General features: G+C 37.1%; 1 pseudogene; it reads left to right on the top strand.

The window, feature by feature from the left end:
• Window positions 1-1,529: 1,529 nt before the first annotated feature.
• On the top strand, window positions 1,530-10,497 carry LOC149560616 (putative disease resistance protein RGA3; annotated as a pseudogene).
• The last annotated feature ends 3,526 nt before the right edge of the window (window positions 10,498-14,023 follow it).

Below are 14,023 nucleotides of genomic sequence, written 5' to 3'. Positions count from 1 at the left end.
CATAAAATATTTATACACCAGGTGAGACGATTTGCATGACTAGATTAATAAATTGTTGTACCACTTTGCAATTGGTGTATCTTAAATCCCCTTTCTAATCTATTTAGAAATCTTCATACAATTGTAGGGACTGGGTTTTGTAAATTTTGTGGCTACCAAGTTTAATTTTTCTCCAAATTGATGTTCACTGGCTGTAGAGGCTTCGAACCCTCCATCCCTCCATCAACTTAAGCATCATCTTTTCAAAGAGAAGGCATTCAAGAGGGAAGACCTTGCAAATATTTTGACTAACAGGCGTGGGAGGATGAGGCTAAATATTTGACTGGTCAAGAAGCACTATAGTTATAGTGATGAAATTGGAGATCTGGTGCTTCGGTTAAAAGCCAGTGGCCACAATTCATTTGGGTGTAGCTACTGACCTACATGTTTAGAAATTACTGGAACTGTGGGCAGAAGCTTCCAATTGGAACTTTCTAGAGGTTTAATTCTATAATTTTTAGTATCAAAAGATAATTTTTACCCCTAGCAAAATTGTTCATAGCCAATCAAAAAATAGGATTAAGTGATTGAAAATTAATTTAAAAATACAATGATTTTTAAACCTTAGAAATATACTTAGTTTAATTAGAGAAAATAATTGTGACCCTCAATGAGAACATTAGTTCCCTGCCTATAGAATAGGCAGGGACTAACAATTATTTCCCTCTCAATCAATTCAAAGATTATTCTCTTTACATTCCTTTCTTCAACTTTTTCGAATAAAATGTTTATTTTCACTATCATCCCTTGTGGCCTCCATTCACAAATCAGTCTGTTCAAACTTTGCATTTAATTTTTAATGTTTCATTTCAGTAAATAATACAAATGTTTGGAATCTTTTCAAAAGTTGGTTGTGGAAAATGTGAGTACAACACAAAGTAGTCGTTACTTCCTTTGAGCCTTTCCTACAGACCCATGCATTTGTAGTGGCATAAAACATTAGTTTTTTTCGAGTTGTTGTTATAAATTCTTGAGAGTTGTAGGATTTCCATACTCACATTCAACAAAGTTTGAGTTGCATTAGCATTCCTCATTTTACTCTCTAACCATATCAAAGATGGAAGTTGGACTTGCTCTTTATTGAAACCCAAATTGAGCTCATAGATCACAGGCCTATTTCATTAATTTATAAAATTTGTACATTGATAGAGAAATCTGGAAACTAGAAGAATATTCTAGAAAGTGTTGGAAATTGGAAGAATAATCTAGAAAGTGCTGGTTTTTTAGGTGTTTAGAAGCCTCCTTGGTCAGTGGTCAAAGTAGTTGAAATGTACTTGGCATAATTAATTTATTTTCCAACATCCCCCCAAAATTAATTATACCAATTTTTATAACTAGATCAACAAGTGGACTTAGGGTTCAATCGTTTTGAGGTTCTTGACAACATGGTCATAGACGAAGGTATTCCTGCAGAGGCTCAGTGTGCAGCTACTAGCTCAGAGGGGAGGAGTTCTATTCTTATTGGCAACCAGGATGTTGTAGCTTAGCAAATGTTAGAGACTTCTATTGGCCCTAAGTCTAGTGCCCTTGTGGTTTCTCCTGCTCCACAAGAAAAGGATGTTCTTCTGGCAGATTTAGTTAAAGATGTGTTTGCCTCTGGTAAAGGAAAGGGATCTTCTCTTACTTTGGGCTTGATGCAAAGACCATTTAAGAAAGTCTCTTTTGCTACTCCCACAAGAGTTGGGCGAAAGCAGGATTAGGGAAAATTTAAACTTACAAGAGACTTATTGGTAGAGTTTGGGGTTGTTAGGACCTTGTATGAGCATTTCCCCCCCTCTACTCAATGATTATTCTCTCATGGAATGTGAGGGGGTTGAATAGCATCCCCAAACCAAAAGCTATTCACAAGCTGATGGTTGATCATTCTACAGATATCCTTTGTATCCAAGAGACCAAGCTTTCAGTGGACTCCATGTTTAGATGTGCTCCTAAAATTTGGTTTCTAGGCCAATGTCAGTGTCTTGGTGCTTTCGGGAGCTTTGGTGGTCTTGTCATTTGTTGGGATCCTAAGAAAGTTACGCCACTTTACTGGGTCTCTTGCCTCTCAACTCTCTCCATGGTTGCATCCTCTCTAAAAACTAGAGAGATGATTCTTGTTACTAATGTGCATGCTCCTATTGATCTTCCTAGCAAGCTTATGCTCTGGGAACATATTAGGCATGTCAAAAGATATCATCCTTTCTTGCCTTGGATTGTGGTTGGAGATTTTAGCTCTGTTCTCAGTCTAGAGGAGAAGAGGGGTGGGCTGGCTCGCTTGGGTCCTTCTTCTGAGCTTCTTTGACAAAATGTTGATCTTTTACATCTCTCTAATGTCAAACCTCTCAACAGGCTCTTTACTTGGAACAATCAAAGGGTTGGAAATGATGCCATCTCAGAACGCTTGGACGGGTTCCTTGTTTCTTGCTTTTGGAATTGTGGCTCTCTTTCTCTCTCGTCTGAAATTCTTGATTGGAGAGGTTCTGACCACTAGCCTATTAAGCTCACATCTAGTTATGTTGTTGTCCACAAGAAGCCTCCCTTTAAGTTTCAGTTGATGTGGCTTTGAGACTCTTCTCTTCATGACTTAATGGCTCACTGATGGAGATAGGGAGGCCCTGCATATGGCACTGCTATGTTCTCCTTCTCTAAAAACTTCAATATATTAAAAAGAAGTTGAAGCATTGGAATAGGAATTGTTTTGGTAATCTCCTCACTATGAAGAAGAGGGCTCAGGATCATCTTGATGTTATTACTAGGCAGATTTTGGATTTGGGTTTTTTTGAAGCTCTTGGCATAGTAGAATCCTAAGCTTCTACTGGTTTAGCTGAGTGGGATCTTAGAGAAGAAATTTATTGGAAATAGAAGGCTCGAGTTGACTGGCTTCAAGAAGGGGACAAGAACACCACATTTTTCCATAAATCTTTGTAGGCTCGACATAACAGGAGTTACATTTCTTCTCTTGTTACTTCTGATGGGATGTGTCTGACCTCCTCTCAAGCTGTATCCAAGGAAGCTTTTTAGATGATTTACCTCTAGCAGAGATTGAGGAGAATATAATCTTGTCATATATTCCCTCTATTGTGACTAGGGAGATGAATAACTCTCTTATGAGGCCAATTAGTATGTTTTACTTGGAGGGGGTGGTCTTCAGCTTGTGGAAAGGCAAAGCTCCAAGGCCTGATGGCTTCCCTATTGAATTCTTTCAGGAATTTTGGGATATTATCAATCATGACCTTTTGGATGTGGTTCAAGAGTCCTATTCCAACAAAGAAATGCTCTGGGCCTTGAATGCTACTTTCTCGGTCCTTATTCTGAAGAAGGAAGAGGCTAATCAGTTGGACTTCTTTAGGCCCATTGCTCTTTATAATGTGGTATATTAAATCATTACTAAGCTCCTAGTAGAGAGGCTTAAAGTTTGGCTTCCCATGGATATCTTTGAGGAACAAGGGGGTTTTGTGGTGGGAAAATAAATTTTGGATGGGGTAGTTATTGCTTCCAAAGCTATTCACTCTATGTGTACTTCCAAAAAATGTGCCATGTTTATTAGGCTTGATATGGCTAAGGCTTATGACAGAATCAATTGGGATTTCTTGCAAAAAGTTCTTCTGGCTTTTGGTTTTAGTCAGGATTGGGTTGGATGGGTTCTTAGCTGTGTTACTACTCCTTCCTTCTCGGTCCTTCTTAATGGTCAACCCTCAAAGCTTTTTGGTGCATCTAGAGGTCTTCGCCAGGGAGATCCCCTCTCTCCTTATTTGTTTATCATTATGGCTGAGGGACTTGGTAGACATCAAGTTTCATGTCTCCCAAAATCTGATTCAAGGCTAGCAATGGGGAAATGGTTTGCCCACTCTTTCCCACCTCCAGTTTGTTGATGATATGGCCCTTGCTGGGAGAGCTCAAATTCAAGAAGCTAAATCCTTTCAGCTCACCTTGGATACTTATTTGGCTGCATTTGGGCAGAAAATTAATGACCACAAGTCCTCTATTTTTTTCTTCAAAACTCCTGAGCCTATCTAGCAGAGGATTGCTAATATCCTGAGATTTCAGATTAAGTATCTCCCTCTGACTTACTCGGGGGTCCCTATTGTGGTGGGTAGATAGCATAGGCTTCTCTAGCAAAGCTTGCTTGACAAGATTTGACAAAAAGTCAATCATTGGACTCATAGGTGGCTCTCTACTGCTGGCAAGGTGACACTCCTACAATCTATGATTCGGGCCCTTCCCATATACAGAAGCATGGTTCAAGCTGCCCCGGTGTATTTTCTTAAGGAATTTGATGCTCTCTCTCATGCCAATTTCTTTAGAGTGGCAATTTGCAAAATACCAAATGGAGCCTCATTAATTGGGATACCGTTTGCAGGCCTAAAAAAGAAGGAGGCCTCAGCCTTCATTCTGCTATCTTGTATAGTCAAGCTCTTGCTGCCAAGCTTTATTAGCACTGGTGTTCAAGTCAATCTCGGCTCTAGGCTCGTATCCTATCACACAAGTATTTACCTAGTGTTGAACTGTCAGATATTTCTAAGTTTTCTCTTGAGGTAAGAGGCTCTATGGTGTGGAATACCGTCAAGATTGGTGCTTACTTGGTGAAGAGTAGTTTATTTTGGATCTATAACAGAGGCACTGAGGCTCTATTTTGGAGTGATTCTTGGAATGGGCATCCTCCTCTCTTATCCTCTCATCCACACTTGCAGTCTCTTTGTGATTTTTTTCTTTTTGTTGGATGGAATAAAGTGGCTCATTATAAGGAGGCTTATAACCTGGGCCTTGCTATGGGTTACAGATGGAAGAATTCTTCTGATTAGCCGTTGGGTGGCTCTCTAGAGGATCGGTTGGAACTATCTCAAATATTGGCTTCTAGGGAGTACAACTCTTTGCAGGAACCTAATGTTTTGGCTTGGGGAGGTGCTTCTTCTCGCAAATATTTTGTTTCTTCAAGGTACCTTATGCTAATGAAGCAACTTTTTGGCGAGGTGGAGGTCTCTTGGTGGAAGAAAGTATGTAATAGTTTTTCATGGCCTAAGTGTAACTTTTTCCTCTGGATTTTGGTCATTGTCTTACTTGGGAGAATCTCTGCAAGCAAGGCTCCCAGGGGCCTTTCATCTATGTTTTATGTTGCAATAGTGAAGAGACTATTTCTCACCTTTTCTTCTAGTGCCCCTTTGCCAAACAAATTTGGCACTTTTGGTGGAGTGTGTGGGGATGCACGTGCTGGAATGTTTCCTCTTTGTCTAAATTTTGGGACCATTTGGGCCATCCCCCTTCCAAGACTTCTTTTCTTCAAGTTGCGTGGACTATTGGCCCTTCCCTTATTTTATGGCATGTTTGGCTTGAGAGCAATAGGAGGATCTTTTATGGTGTGCAGTATGAGATCAGGCACCTATGGGGGAAAATTGTTAGTTCTCTTCATGAAACACTCCTAGCTAAATGTGACATTGGTGGAGGTTTGGATCCTAGAGATGCTGGTATTTACTCATGCCTTTCCTTTCGTCTTCAAGGCTGCACTCCCTCGGTCCCCCAAAACCACTTTGGGAATAGAGCTAGGCAACACTCTCAGCGTGTTAATCGTGAGGGGCATTGGTCTCCTCCTAAGGCAAGGATTCTTAAAATCAACATTGATAGTTCTTCTCGGGGAAATCCTAGTCTGACTGGTATTGGGGGAGTTGGGCATGATAATTCTAGTGATATTTAGTTTTTGTTTTCTATATACAAAGGTTACCATACTAATAATCTCATGGAAGCCCTAGCTATCTTGGATGCAGTGGAGCAGTGCTATCAATGTGGCTGGAAAAGAATTATCTGTGAGATTGACTCGCAGGTGGTTGTGAATTTATTGAACAGAAGGAACCTTCTACATGTGGATTTTCATTTGGCTCTAGTTATTCAACAGATCATTCAATTATGCAATTATGTGTCTTTTATACACATCCCTCATGAGTGGAATGGTGTGACTGATTCTCTGGCTAAATGGACCTTTGAGCACGGGCCGGCTTAGAACTTTATTGATCATAGGATGCTTCCCCTTGATTTATCTCAGATGCTGGTTCAACTTGTGGACAAGGATAAAACTCTGCAATTCTCTTTGTTTCTTGTGTTGTTCTGCTCTCTTTGGTATTCAATAAATTTTTTAGCCCACTTTTAGTTTTAAAAAAACTATCCCCCCATGATCCAAATAGGATGGGTCATGATATTAAGTCTTGTTAGGTACCCATTTACAACATTAAACTTTGGTTCCCCTTATCACTATCACTTTGGAAAGAATTTCCTCATCATTATGCTTTGGGTTTTTAACCGGTTCACCTATAACCATGTGGAATTTTCCCAACTAATAAAATCACTTTTGCTTTAGGTTTTTCACTCAAGCAAGTGGTTTTACCACAAATGCTTCAACAAACTTTTAGGGTTTTCACCTAAACAAGTGGTTTTGGCTTGCCACAAACTCTTCAAAGACAACAAAAATATCATTTTAATGATGGGAAACCATCTTTCAGCTACACAATAATTATTGAGTCCATATGAAAAGCAATCCATCTACCGAGACACATAGGTAACCAGCCACTATGCTCTCTAGTTCTCTAGGAATGTTTTACATGATTCATCAATAAAGAAAACCAAATGTTTTAGGGTGTCGAGTACTACTGATAATGCACCCCATATATTCACATAGCTCATTAAAAATATTCTGTAATTCAATCTTCAACACTTGGTTGGGGGACATCAATCAATACTCTTCTATTACATGACTACTTTTGATACCAACATAGTGTTCATAATTAGATAAACACTTTCTCACAGAAATTTACATCATGACACCATTCTTACCACAACATCTCACCTGCTATAGATAATTTTATAGTAGAAACAACCAATGCTAACTGTTGCAACCGATTTATAATACCAAATACTCATATAATTCATTCGCACACAGATCTAATTTGTTATAAATCTGCAAATTTCTATGAATGTAAACTGAATTGTTCCCATCATTACTGCACCAAAAAGTACTATAATTTTTTTAGTGAAGAATAGCCTCACTAGATTTATCAATAAAGAAGCTTTGGCAAGTAAGCCCGTTGAGAAACCTTGAAATCCAGTAATTAAGCATAGAATGGTGATTGAAAATAGTCTTGCACCGCACTATTGAAGCACAAGTCTGCAGATGTTCTTGTCCTTGTCTTCAGCCACATGTAACATTCTATCCATAATCATCCAGCTTTACAATGCCTTTGTTGTCCTCATTTCCTACGGTCACAATATCAACACACCTGCATTTTCACGAGAAAAAAGAAATTTCTGATATAAGAAAATATGGCAAAAGAAACTTCTGTATGCTAATAATTCTCATAGCCATCACTCCAAATCTAATAATTTTTATTCTTTTCTCAGGTCAGAATTTGAACACTTCTTCACAATATTATCATGCACACTTAGTCATATTCTTTGGCTTTCTCCAAATTTGCAAAAATAAAAAGTGTTACTGCCCAAGAATTAAAATGTGCTTTGATACCATATTGGAAACCAAATTGAGCTCATAGATCACAGGCCTATTTCATTCATTTATAATTAATTTGTACATTGATAGAAATCTGGAAACTAGAAGAATACTCTAGAAAGTGTTGGAAATTGGAAGAATCATCTAGATAGTGTTGATTTTTTAAGTGTCTAGAAGCCTCCTTGGTTAGTGGTCAAAATAGTTGGAATCTACTTGGTATAATTAATTTATTTTCCAACACTCTTGCTTTTGCGGAAGGCCTCGTGGGAAAGCTCAATGAGATCGCAACAGATAAAGCATTGAATGAGGCATCTCTGCTCCTCAACTTCAAAACTAACTTTAAATGGTTGGAGAAACAACTAAACCTCATATTTGCTTCTCTATAAGTTGCAAACCAGCAAACATGGCACACTGATGCTGTGAAAATATGGCTGGCAGGAGTGACAAATATTGCTTTTGGTGCAGAAGACATAATTGATGAATGTGTCACTAAGCATCTGTATACAAATATTAGCCAATCATGTGTTTGTAATTTTAGTGAATTGGGCTTTTGGCATAAGATGGAGAAGGGGATTAAAGACATCAAAGAGAGGATTAGGGCTTCTATTCAAGAGGCACAACAACTCAAGCTTTTGCATGATGTGTCCCATTTGAGTCAGCCCTCAACAAGTACATCCCAAAGTGATAGAGGAGCAGAGTTGAGAAGAGGGAATATCTTGCAGAAAGATGCACCAGCAGTGGTTGTTCACTACAAGGTGGATCAGATTCAAGCATTGCTAGAGAGTCTTGCAATTAGACTCATTGTCGTCCTCAGAATGGGCGGGTTGGGTAAAACATTCCTTCTGCAACATGTCTTCAATGGATCAAAACATAGGTATGAGTGTTCTACCTAAATGTATGTTCCATAGACGTGTTCTCTTAGGAAATCGCAATGTGACCTAGCGTCCAATATTGGTTTAGAATTGATCAAAAAATAAGTGATGTGCGGGCAGTTGAATTGATATATGAGGGATTAGAGGGCAAAAATTATTTAATTGTTCTAGACGATGTGTGGATGACTAGTGTAGAGAGTAACTTGATCTCTAGACTTGGCCTTCCCACTATTCGTAATAACCAGTGCAAAATAGTGGTTACTACTAGAAGTAGAGATGCTGGTGAAAATGGCAATGCCCACATCTATGAAATGGAGCACCTCACAGAGGATGAAAGTTAGGTTATGTTTTGTCATTACGCCTTCCCTGATCATGTAGGAAACAGCCCACCTGAGCACTTGGAGAGCTTTACTGATAAAATTGTAGAGAAATGTAGGAGGCTACCACTAGCCATAAAGACAGTTGCAGCATCCATGGCCAAGTCCCTCCTCACATCAGATTGGGAGGCAAAACTGGGGCAATTGAAAATGTTGGGAAAGGGAGAAGACTACAAAAGAAGATTTTAAAGTTTAGTTATGATTCTCTTCCTCCTTATTTGAAATGTTGTTTTCCTTATGTTTCCTTCTTTCCAGAGGACACATATATTTCTTATACTACTTTCAAAATTAACAGAGCTATACACCAGAACTATTTGATATATTTGTGGATGGCGGAGGGATTCATTCCACAAGAAAAAGGTAGAGAACAGTGGGATATTGGGTTAGATTATATACACTAGCTCGCTAATTTATGTTTGCTGGAAGTAAATAGGGTGTTAAGTTGTTGCACTGTACATGACATGTTTCTTGATTTGGCTGTAAATATGTGTAAAGAGTAACAGTGTGAATTTGATCTTCCCTAAAGGCATCTCAGTTGCCATTGATCTCTCCGCACTCTGTCATTTTCTCAAAATCCTGGCATTACAAGTATTCCAGAGCAGATGCTTGAGCATGTGAGACTACTCCGGGTAATTGACTTCAGCCGCACTACCATCTCCACATTGCCAAAATGTGTGGGGAATTTGAAACTTCTCAAGGTTTTGAATTTATCTTATATAGAGATCGAGGAGGTGCCAGAGTGTGTAAGAAAACTTAGGAGTCTTGAGTTTCTTGATGTTTCCTATTGCAAAAGCCTGCAATGTCTACCTGAGTAGATAGGGGAACTCAAACGTCTTTCCTATCTCAATGTAGAGTGGATCTCAAATGAGAATACGATCATTGATATGCCCAAGGGAATATCTCAATTGTTGAACTTGAGGAGACTGAGATCATATTTCTTCACATTGTCTATTGCAGACAACAAGTTACTGAGTATTAAAGATGTTGGCAATCTGATTAATCTCCAAGTAATACACTTCTCTTTGAGCGATGCAAGGAGGTTGAGAAGTACAGATGATGGTGTCCTTGATTGTTTGGTCAACATGAGAATTCTAGGAGTATAAAATATTATTTGTGCAACAGAGTATGACAAATTGTGTTCCCAGAAAAGATGAAAGTTATGAAGGATCTTCAACAACTTGAAATTGTTCATTTCTCTATACCAAGCTGGTTATGTGGGATGGAATATCTAACAGACCTTTCCGTTGACAAGTGTAGTGATTATCCATCTCTTCAAAAGATGCCCAACTTACGACTCTTGAAGTTGAAGAATGACTTGAATTGTAGAAAGTTGCCAAAGGAGTTTGGAAAGAGTGGAGGATTTCCTAACCTGGCTAACTTGCAGATTGAAAACTTCCCTCTTTTGGAAAAGTTGCAGGAATTAGAAGAGGGGGCAATGTGAAATATGGATGGACTCGAAATAAGTAATTGTACAAGAGTGGAGAGAGCTATAAAGGGATTGGAGCAGTTCAAGATGCTAAAGAGGATAGAAGTCTATCAGGAGGCAAGTGCCCAATTACAGGAGAGGTTAGTGGAAGGTGGAGAGGATTGGAAAACAATTAAAGAAAAGAATCCACACGTTGAAATTATCTTCTGGTAGCGGCTCCATTTCTTGTAGACATGATGTAAATGCTTGTGTATGATTGTTTGAGTTGTAATACTAAATTTTTAGATTTAAGACAAATATTAGCACTTCTACTAATGGGTGCGAGGTTTATGTTGATTGTAATTTATAAAGATTAAGTAAAAATTAAGTAATAGATGTTGTTTTTTTTTTTTAAGAGGGGTAAAAAATTTATTGAATATCAAAGAGAGCTGAACAACACAAGAAATAAAGAGAACTACATAGCTTTACCCTGGTCCACAAGTTGAACCAGCATCTGAAATAAATCAAGGAGAAGCATCCTATGATCAAGAATGTTCCAAGTTGGCCCCTGCTCAGAGGCCCATTTAGCGAGACAATCAGCCACACCATTCCACTCACGAGGGATATGAATAAAAGACACAAAATTCAAAGAATTGCATAACTAAATGATCTGTTGAATAACCAGAGCCAAATGCCAATCCACATGCACAAGGTTCCTATTATGCAATAAGTTCACAACCATGTTGTATGCAATTATTCTTATGTTACATTAAAAAAACGGTTCATATATGGTATGCTATAATTCTTATACTACATGCTAAACCAAATTCTAGGCAAAAAATGATAACAAGATTAATGATCTATCTTCAAATAACCAGAAACAATTTCCCACCTTGTCTGCATTGAGAATCAATAGACATCAATCAATTCAAATTTATATGGATCTTGTTGCTTCTCCCCATGTAGTACAATCAACTGACAATATGCACTAAACTGTGATGGACAACTTTGTTCAGTGCAACAACAACCTAGAAACTAATCATGTAATAAAAACTCTGTTAATTGTAGCAATTCCGAAAAATTAATTAAAGATTACTAAATTGTATACGTTAAAATACTCAATATGAATTTCATGCCCCATCCACACAAAAATATATATATACATTTGTAAGTAAAAAATGACATTTAATTTTATCAAAGTATACAACATATACTTTGATAAACTAATAAATATTTTTTTTTAAAACCCAAAACGATATTTAATTATCAAATTATATAACATTATCCTTAGGCTATGTATTTTGCTTCTATCTATTATGTCCAACAAGTCTTCTTCTATAACTTTTTTTTCTCTCATGAAATCCTAGAAGCGGTGAAATCTACACCATGTGGATATTTATAAGCTACAAGACTTTCACAAAATCAAATCCCATAAAGAAAAGTGAACCAAAGAAAGAAACTTTTAAAGCTAATGAAACATACAATCTTACAAAATTATTAACAAACTTATTGATTAGAAACTTAAATGTCAAGAGTGAATAGTGCTACCAAAATTAAATTTATTTAGAATCTTCAAATCAAAATTGAAACAATTTCTAGAATCTAGAGAGATAAATTAGAAACAAAATTGAAGTCAATCTTGTGTATTAAGATTGCATATATTTCTCAATTATTATGAGAACAATTCCTTGCATAAATAGGCAAGGAGGAGGAGGTGAGATTGTTGGATACAACCATTAACTATACAAGCATGCATCTTTTGTAGCTCGCTTGACTAGTGTAAGAGAAAGTCGCAAGTGTGTATGGACAGGGTGTCTCCACTAGTGAGGAATCATATCTACACCACATAAGGTGAGACAACTAACTCAACTAGTCTAAGTAAATTTAAACTCAATTTGAAAATGTCAAACGTAGTGTTAACTAGTTTGATAATAAGCAAATAATCAACCTAATAGTGTTCAACATATCAAATTAAACAATTATAGAAAAATAAATAGGGGGATTTTTGTGCAAAAAAATAATATACACCTTGAAGAACATTCTCAAATACACATGAACCCAATTAATAAGCAACAATAAAGATATCATTTTTTTCAAATGAAGAGCTTATGTGGGTTTTTGGATCAATTTAATTATGTCTCCTAAATATTGGGACTTAATTTGCATAAAAAAGTGTGTGGTCATTATCTTTAGCTAACACCCTTTACACACGACATGTAAACGTGTTCAAAATAGGGATGGCATACCCAAGCTACTAAAGTAATTTTAGGCATTGATATGACTCGTGGATACCTCTTATTCGGCTCCTTACCAATTCAAGCTAGATTCAATAAAACATTGGAGCTTTAAAAAAGAAAAGAAAAGAACTAAAATACATCCACAAGTAGAAAATTATTTGATATAGAACACAATAATCTTTGAGTCAAACCTCGATGCAAACATGCAACTTCTAATCAAGGTTCTCAAAAATATTTTCCTAATATTAACTACTTATGTGATCAAGTCCTTGTATGCTTCATTTGGAACTATGTATTTATGGTATTTTAAAAACCACATTTTCCAATATAACTTATTAATCATATGAGTGATGGGAAGTAATTGCAATCAAAGGGAATGATTATGCTTTACTAGGTGGACAAGATATTATGCTCTTGGTCAAAAGGTTGAGTTAAAAGAACTCTATTGTAAATTCTTCTACCAACTTAAATGGGATAATTATTGTGATAGCTAAGGAAAGAATCCTTAATCATGTGAGCTAATAGAGCGATGGACAAAAATAATGTAAAGGTTCTATTAAGTAGACCAAACCCATGAATCACGAGGCATGAAGGGACCAATTTTTTTGCTCTTGTGCTTAGGGAAAATGAGGGCACCTCATCATGTCTTTCATTATCTTATTCTCCATTATGGTTAAGGTCATGAGAGTTAAGTACCACAAGTATGTTTCTTCCGTTATCTTAAATATTTATTATCTTATAATACATAATCTCTAGCTAGGATATTGTACATGTGTGTTCAAAGCACAAGGGACAAAACATCTTACTTGGTAAGATACCTGTCTAACCTTAGTTATTGGAATTTTGTTTGTCAAGTATATATCCTAGGGATAACTCTAGGAGGAGACAATACAATCACCTCTCTTGGGATCTTCACTTTACTCCCCTTTATCGGATAGCTCCTATTAGGCTTGTACCTTCTAAATGGTTGTCTCTGTTCATTTCTCGAGAAGCAATTTTGAGAGATTTACTTCTTGAGGATTGTCCAAATCTAAAATATAGGCACATTACCTTCTCCTACATCTCCTATATCCATATCTCCTAACATTGTTTGCAAATTAGCTTATTTTTCAGTAGTTTCTTCTAAATAATTCATGTTAGAGGAAGTATCGTGTGGGGACTCAATACATGTTATATGTGGTATATTCACTTTTCCAACTCGGTTAAAGAGAGGTTAGAAGTTCAAAGTTTATAGGGATCAAGGTATGCATGTTAGAAATTTGTGAACAATGTTCCCCTCATGATTCGTGACAAGGGCTTAACTCCCTCCTATGTAATATAAAATGAGCAGTTGTATCAGGAATTGATAGATTGGTCTTTTTGTGCAATGACAACCCCACTCTAACAAGTGGTATTAGAGCTTGGTCATAGGTTTGAATCCTCAGACCCTCAGGTAAAACTGAGGGGGAGATTGTTTGGAATTTGTTTAGTGCTCCTTTCGAGATTTGTGACAAGAGCTTAATTGCCTATTGTGTACTATAAGTTGAGTGGTTGTATCAGGCATTGATAGTTCAATCTTTTGGTGCAAAAACAACCCCACTCTAACAATGCACACCTCCTTTATAGCACATTATCATCTAAAAGTG

Source organism: Cupressus sempervirens, chromosome 4, assembly GCF_028749045.1.
Source record: "Cupressus sempervirens isolate cs-2001-9-10 chromosome 4, ASM2874904v1, whole genome shotgun sequence".
Taxonomy (NCBI): domain Eukaryota; kingdom Viridiplantae; phylum Streptophyta; class Pinopsida; order Cupressales; family Cupressaceae; genus Cupressus; species Cupressus sempervirens.
Note: the sequence above shows the minus strand (reverse complement) of the source record. Positions and strands in the feature narration are given on the sequence as shown.